Source organism: Archocentrus centrarchus, chromosome 7, assembly GCF_007364275.1.
Source record: "Archocentrus centrarchus isolate MPI-CPG fArcCen1 chromosome 7, fArcCen1, whole genome shotgun sequence".
Classification (NCBI taxonomy): domain Eukaryota; kingdom Metazoa; phylum Chordata; class Actinopteri; order Cichliformes; family Cichlidae; genus Archocentrus; species Archocentrus centrarchus.
The window spans coordinates 21,914,516-21,925,408 of NC_044352.1; positions in this window are offsets into that span (position 1 = coordinate 21,914,516).

Consider the following 10,893-nt stretch of genomic DNA (forward strand, 5'->3'; position numbering starts at 1 on the left):
TCGGGACTACAGTTATATGGGCTGTGGCCAATGTTTATGCAGTGGCTCTGATTGATTTTCCATCTATTCTCAGCTTCACAGTTATTTGTTTTTCACCCATAGACAGCTCTCTGGTTTTCACATTGGTTACTCCTGTAACTATAAATGCACAGTCTGCACAGGCATCCCCCAAACCTGAAAGTGAGGGTCGATATTCAGTGCTATTTATTGTTTTAATAATTAGTGTATCAGGACACACCTGTCAGTCACATGTTCAAATACTTTTGCTCAGAAGAACAATGGGTGGGTTCAAACAAAAGGTGCTATCTTCTGAACCGTGTATGAGATCCAGGTGAAACTACCTGGAGATAAAAGTTGAGATGTTGAACTTTTGTCTCATATTTATCTTTTAATGTCCACCCCAAATGTTTTCAGTCTACAGCAAAAATAAAGGGATCGGCCTCACTGTTCCACTGCTGTTGGAGTAGAGTGTAAATTACAACGAGAAATTTAAAGGATTAGTTCAAAATTGCTGTGCTTATTCATTTTCTTGTTGGCCACCTTGCAGCAGAAACTGCGCAATGTGGATTTTCAAAGTTAATGCATTTCATACGCTATTTCTTTGCATTTCATCAAACATTAAAAATGTGCAGCACATTATTGCTAAAATCTTAGAACTTTGAGCCATTACACTTTAACTGGCTCATTTGCATAAATCGTGATGGCTTGTAATCTGGCAACAGCAACTTACCAAGATCTGAAGATAACTGCACTAAGCAGAAGCAGACATAAACTCAGAACTTAAAAAGTCTCTAGGACTGACTTCTTTCATCCTGCTCAGTGTTGTCAAAAGGAGCATCCTGTCTCAGAGTAAAGCTGGAAAAAAAATGAAATAGTCACTTCCAGCCTGGACTATTGTAATTCCCTTTTTATTGGGCTGCAATAGCTTCCTGAAAAGCTTTTTTTTTTTTATTTATTTTTTTTTATCTAAAATGCTGCTGCAAAGCTTCTAGCAAGGTAGGTCACAGTTCTCCCATATCAGCTGTTCTACACTGATTCCCTAAATTTCAGAATCTATAATCACTCACCTTATATAAAAAGTACTGAATTATCTGACCCCATCATATCTGAAAGACCTCATGTTATCCCAATAGAGTGTTATCTGAATCAGGCACTCACATTACTTATGATGTCTGCAGTTTCTAAAAGTAGAACGGGAGACAGAGCCTTCAGATAATGGGCTCTTCTAGGACATCAGCATCTTAGATCTTTCTATTTTGCTAAAGCATATAGTTAGAGCTGGATCCAATGACCTTGAACCAAAGTCAAGCTGCTGTGCTGACCTCCCATTGTGCACTGAGCTCTTTTCTACTCACCTCTTGTTCCCTTCCCATGCATTTCTGTGCCACTATTGCATTTCATAAATGTTGCGTCTTGTCTGCCCCCCCCTTTGTGCTTTCTGCAGATATGTTCAGCTCAGGAGTTCCATGTTTCTCTCTTTGCGTTTCTCCTCACCTCGACCAGTTGAAATTGATGGGAATCCTCCCTGAGCCCAGCTTTGAAGGAGACATCTTCCTGTTGGAAGGAACTTCCTCTTATCCCCACTGTCTTCAAGTCCTTGTTAACAGAGATTCACTGGGTTTCTTTCAGTAATATTGTAAGGGTTTATCTTACCTTTATACGTGATTCTGTGTAACTCACAGAACATTGCTGAATGTGTATTTTTTAAGATCTGCATAGAATTAGGGGTGTACAGGGCATTTTATTGCCCCCCTTAAATCATGAAACTGTGGGGAGACTACAGGAACTGTGTCTGCCAGAGAAAAGTCATGCACACGATAGGCCTGTAAAACCTCAACTTCTCTTTTTAAAACTGCTTCATGTAAGGATAAAACAGTCAAAATGAATAACGTGTTGTGTTACCTTTAGACAGAGCAGCTATTTGTCCTTGTTTTTAGTCTTTATGCTAAGCTAAACCGTGCCACTGATGTTCTTGAACTGCAAGGATGTGACCTGTCAAAGAAGGATTAGATCAAAGTAATAAGGTGGGGTAAGTAAAGAACTAAGTAAATAAAACTGATCAAAAAGCAACATCAAAATAACATAAATCTACCCACTGGCAACTCTATGTGTGTGTACATGTGTGCCTGTGTGCCAAGACCTGATTCAATTACAAAGTGATCAAAGGACTCACCTTAATTTAAGACTTTCATTGTTCCAGGCATATCCTTCCTCTCTGGACTGGAGTCTGCAGCCTCTTTACACTCTGCACTTGATTAATACCAGCTGTTTCCATGATTATCAACATCCAAAGGCTGATAAAAGATAGTAAAGGTTTTTCAAAAAGCCCATGTGGAGAAAACAGACCTGGCCTCTACGGGTGATTTAACAGGAGCATTTTCTATACATACAAACACTGAGATCATTAAGAAGCCACAGATATGAAATTACTCAGGTCTTTACTTAAATACACCAACGCTTAGAAATGAAGTAAAGCTGTCCTTTGCCTCAGTAAATCACTAGGTTTATTTTTGTCTTGAGGAAAATAATAGTTGTTAAGGTATTGGAGTCTAATGATGTAACAGTACCAGTCAAGAGCAAGCTAGTCATTTAAAGCTGAAATATGGCGAGGGTGACGTAAAAGATTAACTGCAGACAGTATGTACATGGACTGAGTGAATAAGATGAAGAAAAAAAAGCTTCAAAGTTAGATTTATTCTGGGTACAGTTGTTTAAATAGGGGATGAAAGTGACTGTGTTTCTGCACATTCTTGACATTTGACAACATCAAATGGGATCATTGTCCTGTTGCATGATCCAAGCTTTAGCTGTTGGACAGATGGCCTCACATTTGACTCTTGAATATTTTGGTATACAGAGGAGTTCATGGTCGACTCACTGACTGCAAGGTGACCGGGTCCTGTGGCTGCAAAACAAGCTCGAATCATCACCCTTCCACCTCTGTGGTTAATAGTTGGTATGAGGTGTTTGTCATCATATGGTTTGGTTGTCACCAAACATGGCTCTGTGCATTAAGGCCAAACATCTCCACTTTGGTCTCATCTGTCTGAAGGACATTGTTCCAGAAGTCTTGGGGTTTGCTCAGATGCTACTCTATAAAGCTAAGCCGTGCTCCCATGTTCTTTTTAGAGAGAAGAGGCTTTTGTCCTGGCAACCTTTCCAAACAAGCCATACTTGTTCAGTCTTGTTCTAACTGTACTGTCATGAACTTTAACATTTAAAATGCTAACTGAGGCCTGTAGAGTCTGAGCTGTAACTCTTGGGTGTTTTGCAGTTTCTTTGAGCCTTGTATGGACTGACCTTGGGGTGGGTGAATTTACAGGGATATCCGCTGCTGGAAAGACTGGGAGCTGTCTTGAATGTTTTCCACTTGTGAATAATCTTTGTCTGTAGAATGGACTTCAGACTGTTTGTGAATGGCCTTATAGCCCTTACCAGACTCATGGGCAGCAATAATTGATTCTCTAAGATCATTGTTGAGCGCTTTTCTACTTGACATTGTGTTAACACACACTTGAATGCCTCAGACCTGCAGACTGATAAAACATCTGCTTTTATAGAGGTGTTCACACTTACTGATGGTCAGTTAATCAAGTGCATTTGATTGGCAGCACCTGGCTGCTACTTAAACTCTTAATTCCTATGGCAGCAGTAAGGGTGTCACATATAAGCTGAGACAGTTGCAGTGGGTTGTCTACCAATCAGAAGGTCGGTGCATCAGTCCCTGGCTCCTCCCATCCACGTGTTGAAGCGTCTTGGGCAAGATACTGAACCTTGAGTTGATCCCAGTGGATAAATCAGCGTGTGAGCGTGAATGTTAGAGGAAAGTGCTTAGGTATAGATAAAAGCACTGCATGAATATGTGTGTGATTGGTCAAATGTAGAAAGCTCTCAAATTGAGTAGAAAGGTGCTATATAAGTACCAGCCCATTTACCATTTATTCACACACTGCTTCTTCATTTTGACACAATTTTCCTACATGATATCTAAAGCGTATTTTTATATAATGTCTTGTAATTTTATATAATGTCTTGTTTAGCATCAACATTTTAACCAAATATTCAGATGACAAACATCCTAATTACTTAATCCATGCACAGAAGTCAGGTGTTTGACAAGAAAATGCACCGCATACTGTTTTTAATGGTGAAATTGAAAGTGTAAAAAAAAAAATTTGATTTATGTTTCTGTGCAAACTGATAAATGACCAACATTATAGTTTTCTTGATGTATGGTAATAAAATTAGGTTTCCTTTCAGGCACACATCAATAAACAAAAGAAAGTCCGCACACCAAAAGAGCTCCCGGATGAAATTTTAATACAAAAAAGCCTAGAAAAAGTAACGTTTTGGGCATCATGTTTGACTTTTTTCAGATGTGCGTGTTCTTATCACTTTGAACACATCAAAAAACAGAAATGCAAATAAGTGAGGAAGTTAAGCTACTTGATACCAGACAATTTTCAAAAGATATGTTGTGAAACTAACCCCAGTGCATGTCTTTGGACTGTGGGAGGAAACCCACACAGAGAGAACATGCAAACTCCACACAGCGAGAGAAGAAGAAAAAGAAGAAACAGCCTTTATTGTCCCACAGAGGGGAAATTTGGGTGTAACAGCAGCCGCAGTTATTATAAATATAAATAAAATTAAAGCCGCAAGCGGCGATAATAGGCCCTCGCCGGCCGCCGCCCAGGTGCTGGTGCCGATTTGAACCCAGCTTTTCCAGCCGTGCCTATTTTAGCCGGGGTTGTTTTGCTGTCACATATGAAAAACTGCAATGGATGTATTGACTTTCTCAAAGAAAAAGATGCCATATTCTGGGCATCGCCATGGCAACGCCTTACACATTACAGTATTTTCACCTGTAGGTTTTATGTTCAGGGAGATGTGGACAATGCGTGTACCAAATTTCAGGCATTTGTATGCATTTTTGAGAAAGCAAGGGTCATTTTTCCATCGCAGAAATTTCACATTTTTTCCCATAGGGATAAAATGGGGCAGTTTTGGCATCGTCATGGGAACAGCGTCCAAAATATGACATAGGTGTAATTGACTTTTTTGATCAGGCTGACATCAGCAATCTGTTTACCAAATTTCATGTATTTCGGGCAAAGTAAGCAGAAACTTTAATATGGGGGATTTTTCGCTTTTTCCCATTAGAATAAAATGGGGCATTTCGGGCTCCGCCATGGCAACGTGTTACAAAATAGAGCATGGGTGTGATTAGCTTTTTTGATGAGGATGACGTCAAGAATGTTGACACAAATTTTCATGCATTTCAGTGAAACTAAAATTGCTGGACCTCCATACAAACTTTTGTTTGCTTCTGTAGGGGGCGCTATTGCACCTAGAAACTTGATTCCCTAATTGTGGGATCAGGCCGGGTCAGTAAACAAGTTATTAAATTTTGAGTCTGATCGGCCAAAGATTGTGCGAACGAATGCACAAACAAAATTGCGGCGAGAGACAAAAACGAAGAACAAATTCACGCGGTTGCCATGCCAACACCGTTGAATATTCTATAAAACCTCGCACATCTTTTGATGCCCAACTTGTGAAGATGTTCCTGAGCGATTTTGGTGCCAGTCGGTTTAATGCCCTAGGACAAGTTAATTCAAGTACGAGGTGTGCAAAAATGCTGACTCTGCGCTTCACAAACTTCAATTCAAGATGGCCGACTTCCTGTTTGTTGTCCGGAGTTGGTGTAATATATTTTTTTGTTGGGTTTCACAAGATCTCCGTTTGATCCGAATTTCATGACTCTTGGGCTAACTTTACATGGCAAGGCCTCCCATAGGCGCAATGTATTTTGATTTTGACAGGGGGCGCAGTTGCACTGGTTTTTTGAGTTTTTTAATGGTGATATTAAAAAACAAAATTTTTCACCGGTCCTGAATTTTGTGCAAAAATTGGTGCGTTTTCGTAAATGTTCAGGGGGTCAAATTTGCGATCATTTGCGGAAAAGAAAAATAATAATAATTAAAGCCGCAAGCGGCGATAATAGGCCCTCGCCGGCCGCCGCCCAGGTGCTGGTGTCGATTTGAACTCAGCTTTTCCAGCCGTGCCTATTTTAGCGGGGGTTTTTTTGCTGCCACATATGAAAAACTGCAATGGATGTATTGACTTTCTCAAAGAAAAAGATGCCATATTCTGGGCATCGCCATGGCAACACCTTACACATTACAGTATTTTCACCTGTAGGTTTTATGTTCAGGGAGATGTGGACAATGCGTGTACCAAATTTCAGGCATGTGTATGCATTTTTGAGAAAGCAAGGGTCATTTTTCCATCGCAGAAATTTCACATTTTTTCCCATAGGGATAAAATGGGGCAGTTTTGGCATCGTCATGGGAACAGCGTCCAAAATATGACATAGGTGTGATTGACTTTTTTGATCAGGCTGACATCAGCAATCTGTATACCAAATTTCATGTATTTCGGGCAAAGTAAGCAGAAACTTTAATATGGGGGATTTTTGGCTTTTTCCCATTAGAATAAAATGGGGCATTTCGGGCTCCGCCATGGCAACGTGTTACAAAATAGAGCATGGGTGTGATTGGCTTTTTTGATGAGGATGACGTCAAGAATGTTGACACAAATTTTCATGCATTTCAGTGAAACTAAAATTCTGGACCTCCATACAAACGTTTGTTTGCTTCTGTAGGGGGCGCTATTGCACCTAGAAACTTGATTCCCTAATTGTGGGATCAGGCCGGGTCAGTAAACAAGTTATTAAATTTTGAGGCTGATCGGCCAAAGATTGTGCGAACGAATGCACAAACAAAATTGCGGCGAGAGACAAAAACGAAGACCAAATTCACGCGGTTGCCATGCCAACACCGTTGAATATTCTATAAAACCTCGCACATCTTTTGATGCCCAACTTGTGAAGATGTTCCTGAGCGATTTTGGTGCCAGTCGGTTTAATGCCCTAGGACAAGTTAATTCAAGTACGAGGTGTGCAAAAATGCTGACTCTGCGCTTCACAAACTTCAATTCAAGATGGCCGACTTCCTGTTTGTTGTCCGGAGTTGGTGTAATATATTTTTTTGTTGGGTTTCACAAGATCTCCGTTTGATCCGAATTTCATGACTCTTGGGCTAACTTTACATGGCAAGGCCTCCCATAGGCGCAATGTATTTTGATTTTGACAGGGGGCGCAGTTGCACTGGTTTTTTGAGTTTTTTAATGGCGATATTAAAAAACGAAATTTTTCACCGGTCCTGAATTTTGTGCAAAAATTGGTGCGTTTTCGTAAATGTTCAGGGGGTCAAATTTGCGATCATTTGCGGAAAAGAAAAATAATAATAAATATGACATAGGTGTGATTGACTTTTTTGATCAGGCTGACATCAGCAATCTGTATACCAAATTTCATGTATTTTGGGCAAAGTAAGCAGAAACTTTAATATGGGGGATTTTTTGCTTTTTTCCATTAGAATAAAATGGGGCATTTCGGGCTCCGCCATGGCAACGTGTTACAAAATAGAGCATGGGTGTGATTGGCTTTTTTGATGAGGATGACGTCAAGAATGTTGACACAAATTTTCATGCATTTCAGTGAAACTAAAATTGTGGACCTCCATACAAACATTTGTTTGCTTCTGTAGGGGGCGCTATTGCACCTAGAAACTTGATTCCCTAATTGTGGGTTCAGGCCCGGTCAGTAAACAAGTTATTAAATTTTGAGTCTGATCGGCCAAAGACTGTGCGAACGAATGCACAAACAAAATTGCGGCGAGAGACAAAAACGAAGACCAAATTCACGCAGTTGCCATGCCAACACCGTTGAATATTCTATAAAACCTCGCACATCTTTTGATGCCCAACTTGTGAAGATGTTCCTGAGCGATTTTGGTGCCAGTCGGTTTAATGCCCTAGGACAAGTTAATTCAAGTACGAGGTGTGCAAAAATGCTGACTCTGCGCTTCACAAACTTCAATTCAAGATGGCTGACTTCCTGTTTGTTGTCCGGAGTTGGTGTAATATATTTTTTTGTTGGGTTTCACAAGATCTCCGTTTGATCCGAATTTCATGACTCTTGGGCTAACTTTACATGGCAAGGCCTCCCATAGGCGCAATGTATTTTGATTTTGACAGGGGGCGCAGTTGCACTGGTTTTTTGAGTTTTTTAATGGCGATATTAAAAAACAAAATTTTTCACCGGTCCTGAATTTTGTGCAAAAATTGGTGCGTTTTCGTAAATACTCAGGGGGTCAAATTTGCGATCATTTGCGGAAAAGAAAAATAATAATAATTAAAGCTGCAAGCAGCGATAATAGGCCCTCGCCGGCCGCCGCCCAAGTGCTGGTGCCGATTTGGACCGTGCTTTTCCGGCCGTGCCAGTTTTAGCCGTTTTTTTTGGCACGCTACATGTGAAATTTTGAAATGGATGAATTGGGTAACTCAAGGAAAAAGATGCCATTTTCCGGACTTTGCCATGGCAACGTCTTACATATTACATCTTTTTCACCTGTAGGTTTTTTGTTCAGGGTAATGTGAAGAATGTGTGTACCAAATTTCAGGCATTTCTATGCAGTTTTGAAAAAGATATGGTCATTTTTCTATCGAAGAAATTTCTCATTTTTTCCCATAGGGATAAAAAGGGGCAGTTTTGGCATCGTCATGGGAACAGCGTCCAAAATATGACATAGGTGTGATTGACTTTTTTGATGAGGCTGACATCTGCAATCTGTGTACCAATTTTCATGTATTTCGGGCAAAGTAAGCAGAAACTTTAGTATGGGGGATTTTTCGCTTTTTCCCATTAGAATAAAATGGGGCATTTCGGGCTCTGCCATAGCAACGTGTTAGAAAATAGAGCATGGGTGTGATTGGCTTTTTGATGAGGATGACGTCAAGAATGTTGACACAAATTTTCATGCATGTCAGTGAAACTAAAATTGTGGACCTCCATACAAACTTTTGTTTGCTTCTTTAGGGGGCGCTATTGCACCTAGAAACTTGATTCCCTAATTGTGGGTTCAGGCCGGGTCAGTAAACAAGTTATTAAATTTTGAGGCTGATCGGCCAAAGATTGTGCGAACGAATGCACAAACAAAATTGCGGCGAGAGACAAAAACGAAGACCAAATTCACGCGGTTGCCATGCCAACACCGTTGAATATTCTATAAACCTCGCACATCTTTTGATGCCCAACTTGTGAAGATGTTCCTGAGCGATTTTGGTGCCAGTCGGTTTAATGCCCTAGGACAAGTTAATTCAAGTACGAGGTGTGCAAAAATGCTGACTCTGCGCTTCACAAACTTCAATTCAAGATGGCCGACTTCCTGTTTGTTGTCCGGAGTTGGTGTAATATATTTTTTTGTTGGGTTTCACAAGATCTCCGTTTGATCCGAATTTCATGACTCTTGGGCTAACTTTACATGGCAAGGCCTCCCATAGGCGCAATGTATTTTGATTTTGACAGGGGGCGCAGTTGCACTGGTTTTTTGAGTTTTTTAATGGCGATATTAAAAAACAAAATTTTTCACCGGTCCTGAATTTTGTGCAAAAATTGGTGCGTTTTCGTAAATGTTCAGGGGGTCAAATTTGCGATCATTTGCGGAAAAGAAAAATAATAATAATAATAATTAAAGCCGCAAGCGGCGATAATAAGCCCTCGCCGGCCGCCGCCCAGGTGCTGGTGCCGATTTGAACCCAGCTTTTCCAGCCGTGCCTATTTTAGCCGGGGTTGTTTTGCTGTCACATATGAAAAACTGCAATGGATGTATTGACTTTTTCAAATAAAAAGATGCCATATTCTGGGCATCGCCATGGCAACGCCTTACACATTACAGTATTTTCACCTGTAGGTTTTATGTTCAGGGAGATGTGGACAATGCGTGTACCAAATTTCAGGCATTTGTATGCATTTTTGAGAAAGCAAGGGTCATTTTTCCATCGCAGAAATTTCACATTTTTTCCCATAGGGATAAAATGGGGCAGTTTTGGCATCGTCATGGGAACAGCGTCCAAAATATGACATAGGTGTGATTGACTTTTTGATCAGGCTGACATCAACAATCTGTGTACCAAATTTCATGTATGTCGGGCAAAGTAAGCAGAAACTTTAGTATGGGGGATTTTTCACTTTTTCCTATTAGAATAAAATGGGGCATTTCGGGCTCCGCCATGGCAACGTGTTAGAAAATAGAGCATGGGTGTGATTAGCGTTTTTGATCAGGATGACGTGAAGAATGTTGACACAAATTTTCATGCATTTCAGTGAAACTAAAATTGTGGACCTCCATACAAACTTTTGTTTGCTTCTGTAGGGGGCGCTATTGCACCTAGAAACTTGATTCCCTAATTGTGGGATCAGGCCGGGTCAGTAAACAAGTTATTAAATTTTGAGGCTGATCGGCCAAAGATTGTGCGAACAAATGCACAAACAAAATTGCGGCGAGAGACAAAAACGAAGAACAAATTCACGCGGTTGCCATGCCAACACCGTTGAATATTCTATAAAACCTCGCACATCTTTTGATGCCCAACTTGTGAAGATGTTCCTGAGCGATTTTGGTGCCAGTCGGTTTAATGCCCTAGGACAAGTTAATTCAAGTACGAGGTGTGCAAAAATGCTGACTCTGCGCTTCACAAACTTCAATTCAAGATGGCCGACTTCCTGTTTGTTGTCCGGAGTTGGTGTAATATATTTTTTTGTTGGGTTTCACAAGATCTCCGTTTGATCCGAATTTCATGACTCTTGGGCTAACTTTACATGGCAAGGCCTCCCATAGGCGCAATGTATTTTGATTTTGACAGGGGGCGCAGTTGCACTGGTTTTTTGAGTTTTTTAATGGCGATATTAAAAAACAAAATTTTTTCACCGGTCCAGAATTTGTGCAAAAATTGGTGCGTTTAGTAAATGTTCAGGGGGTCAAATTT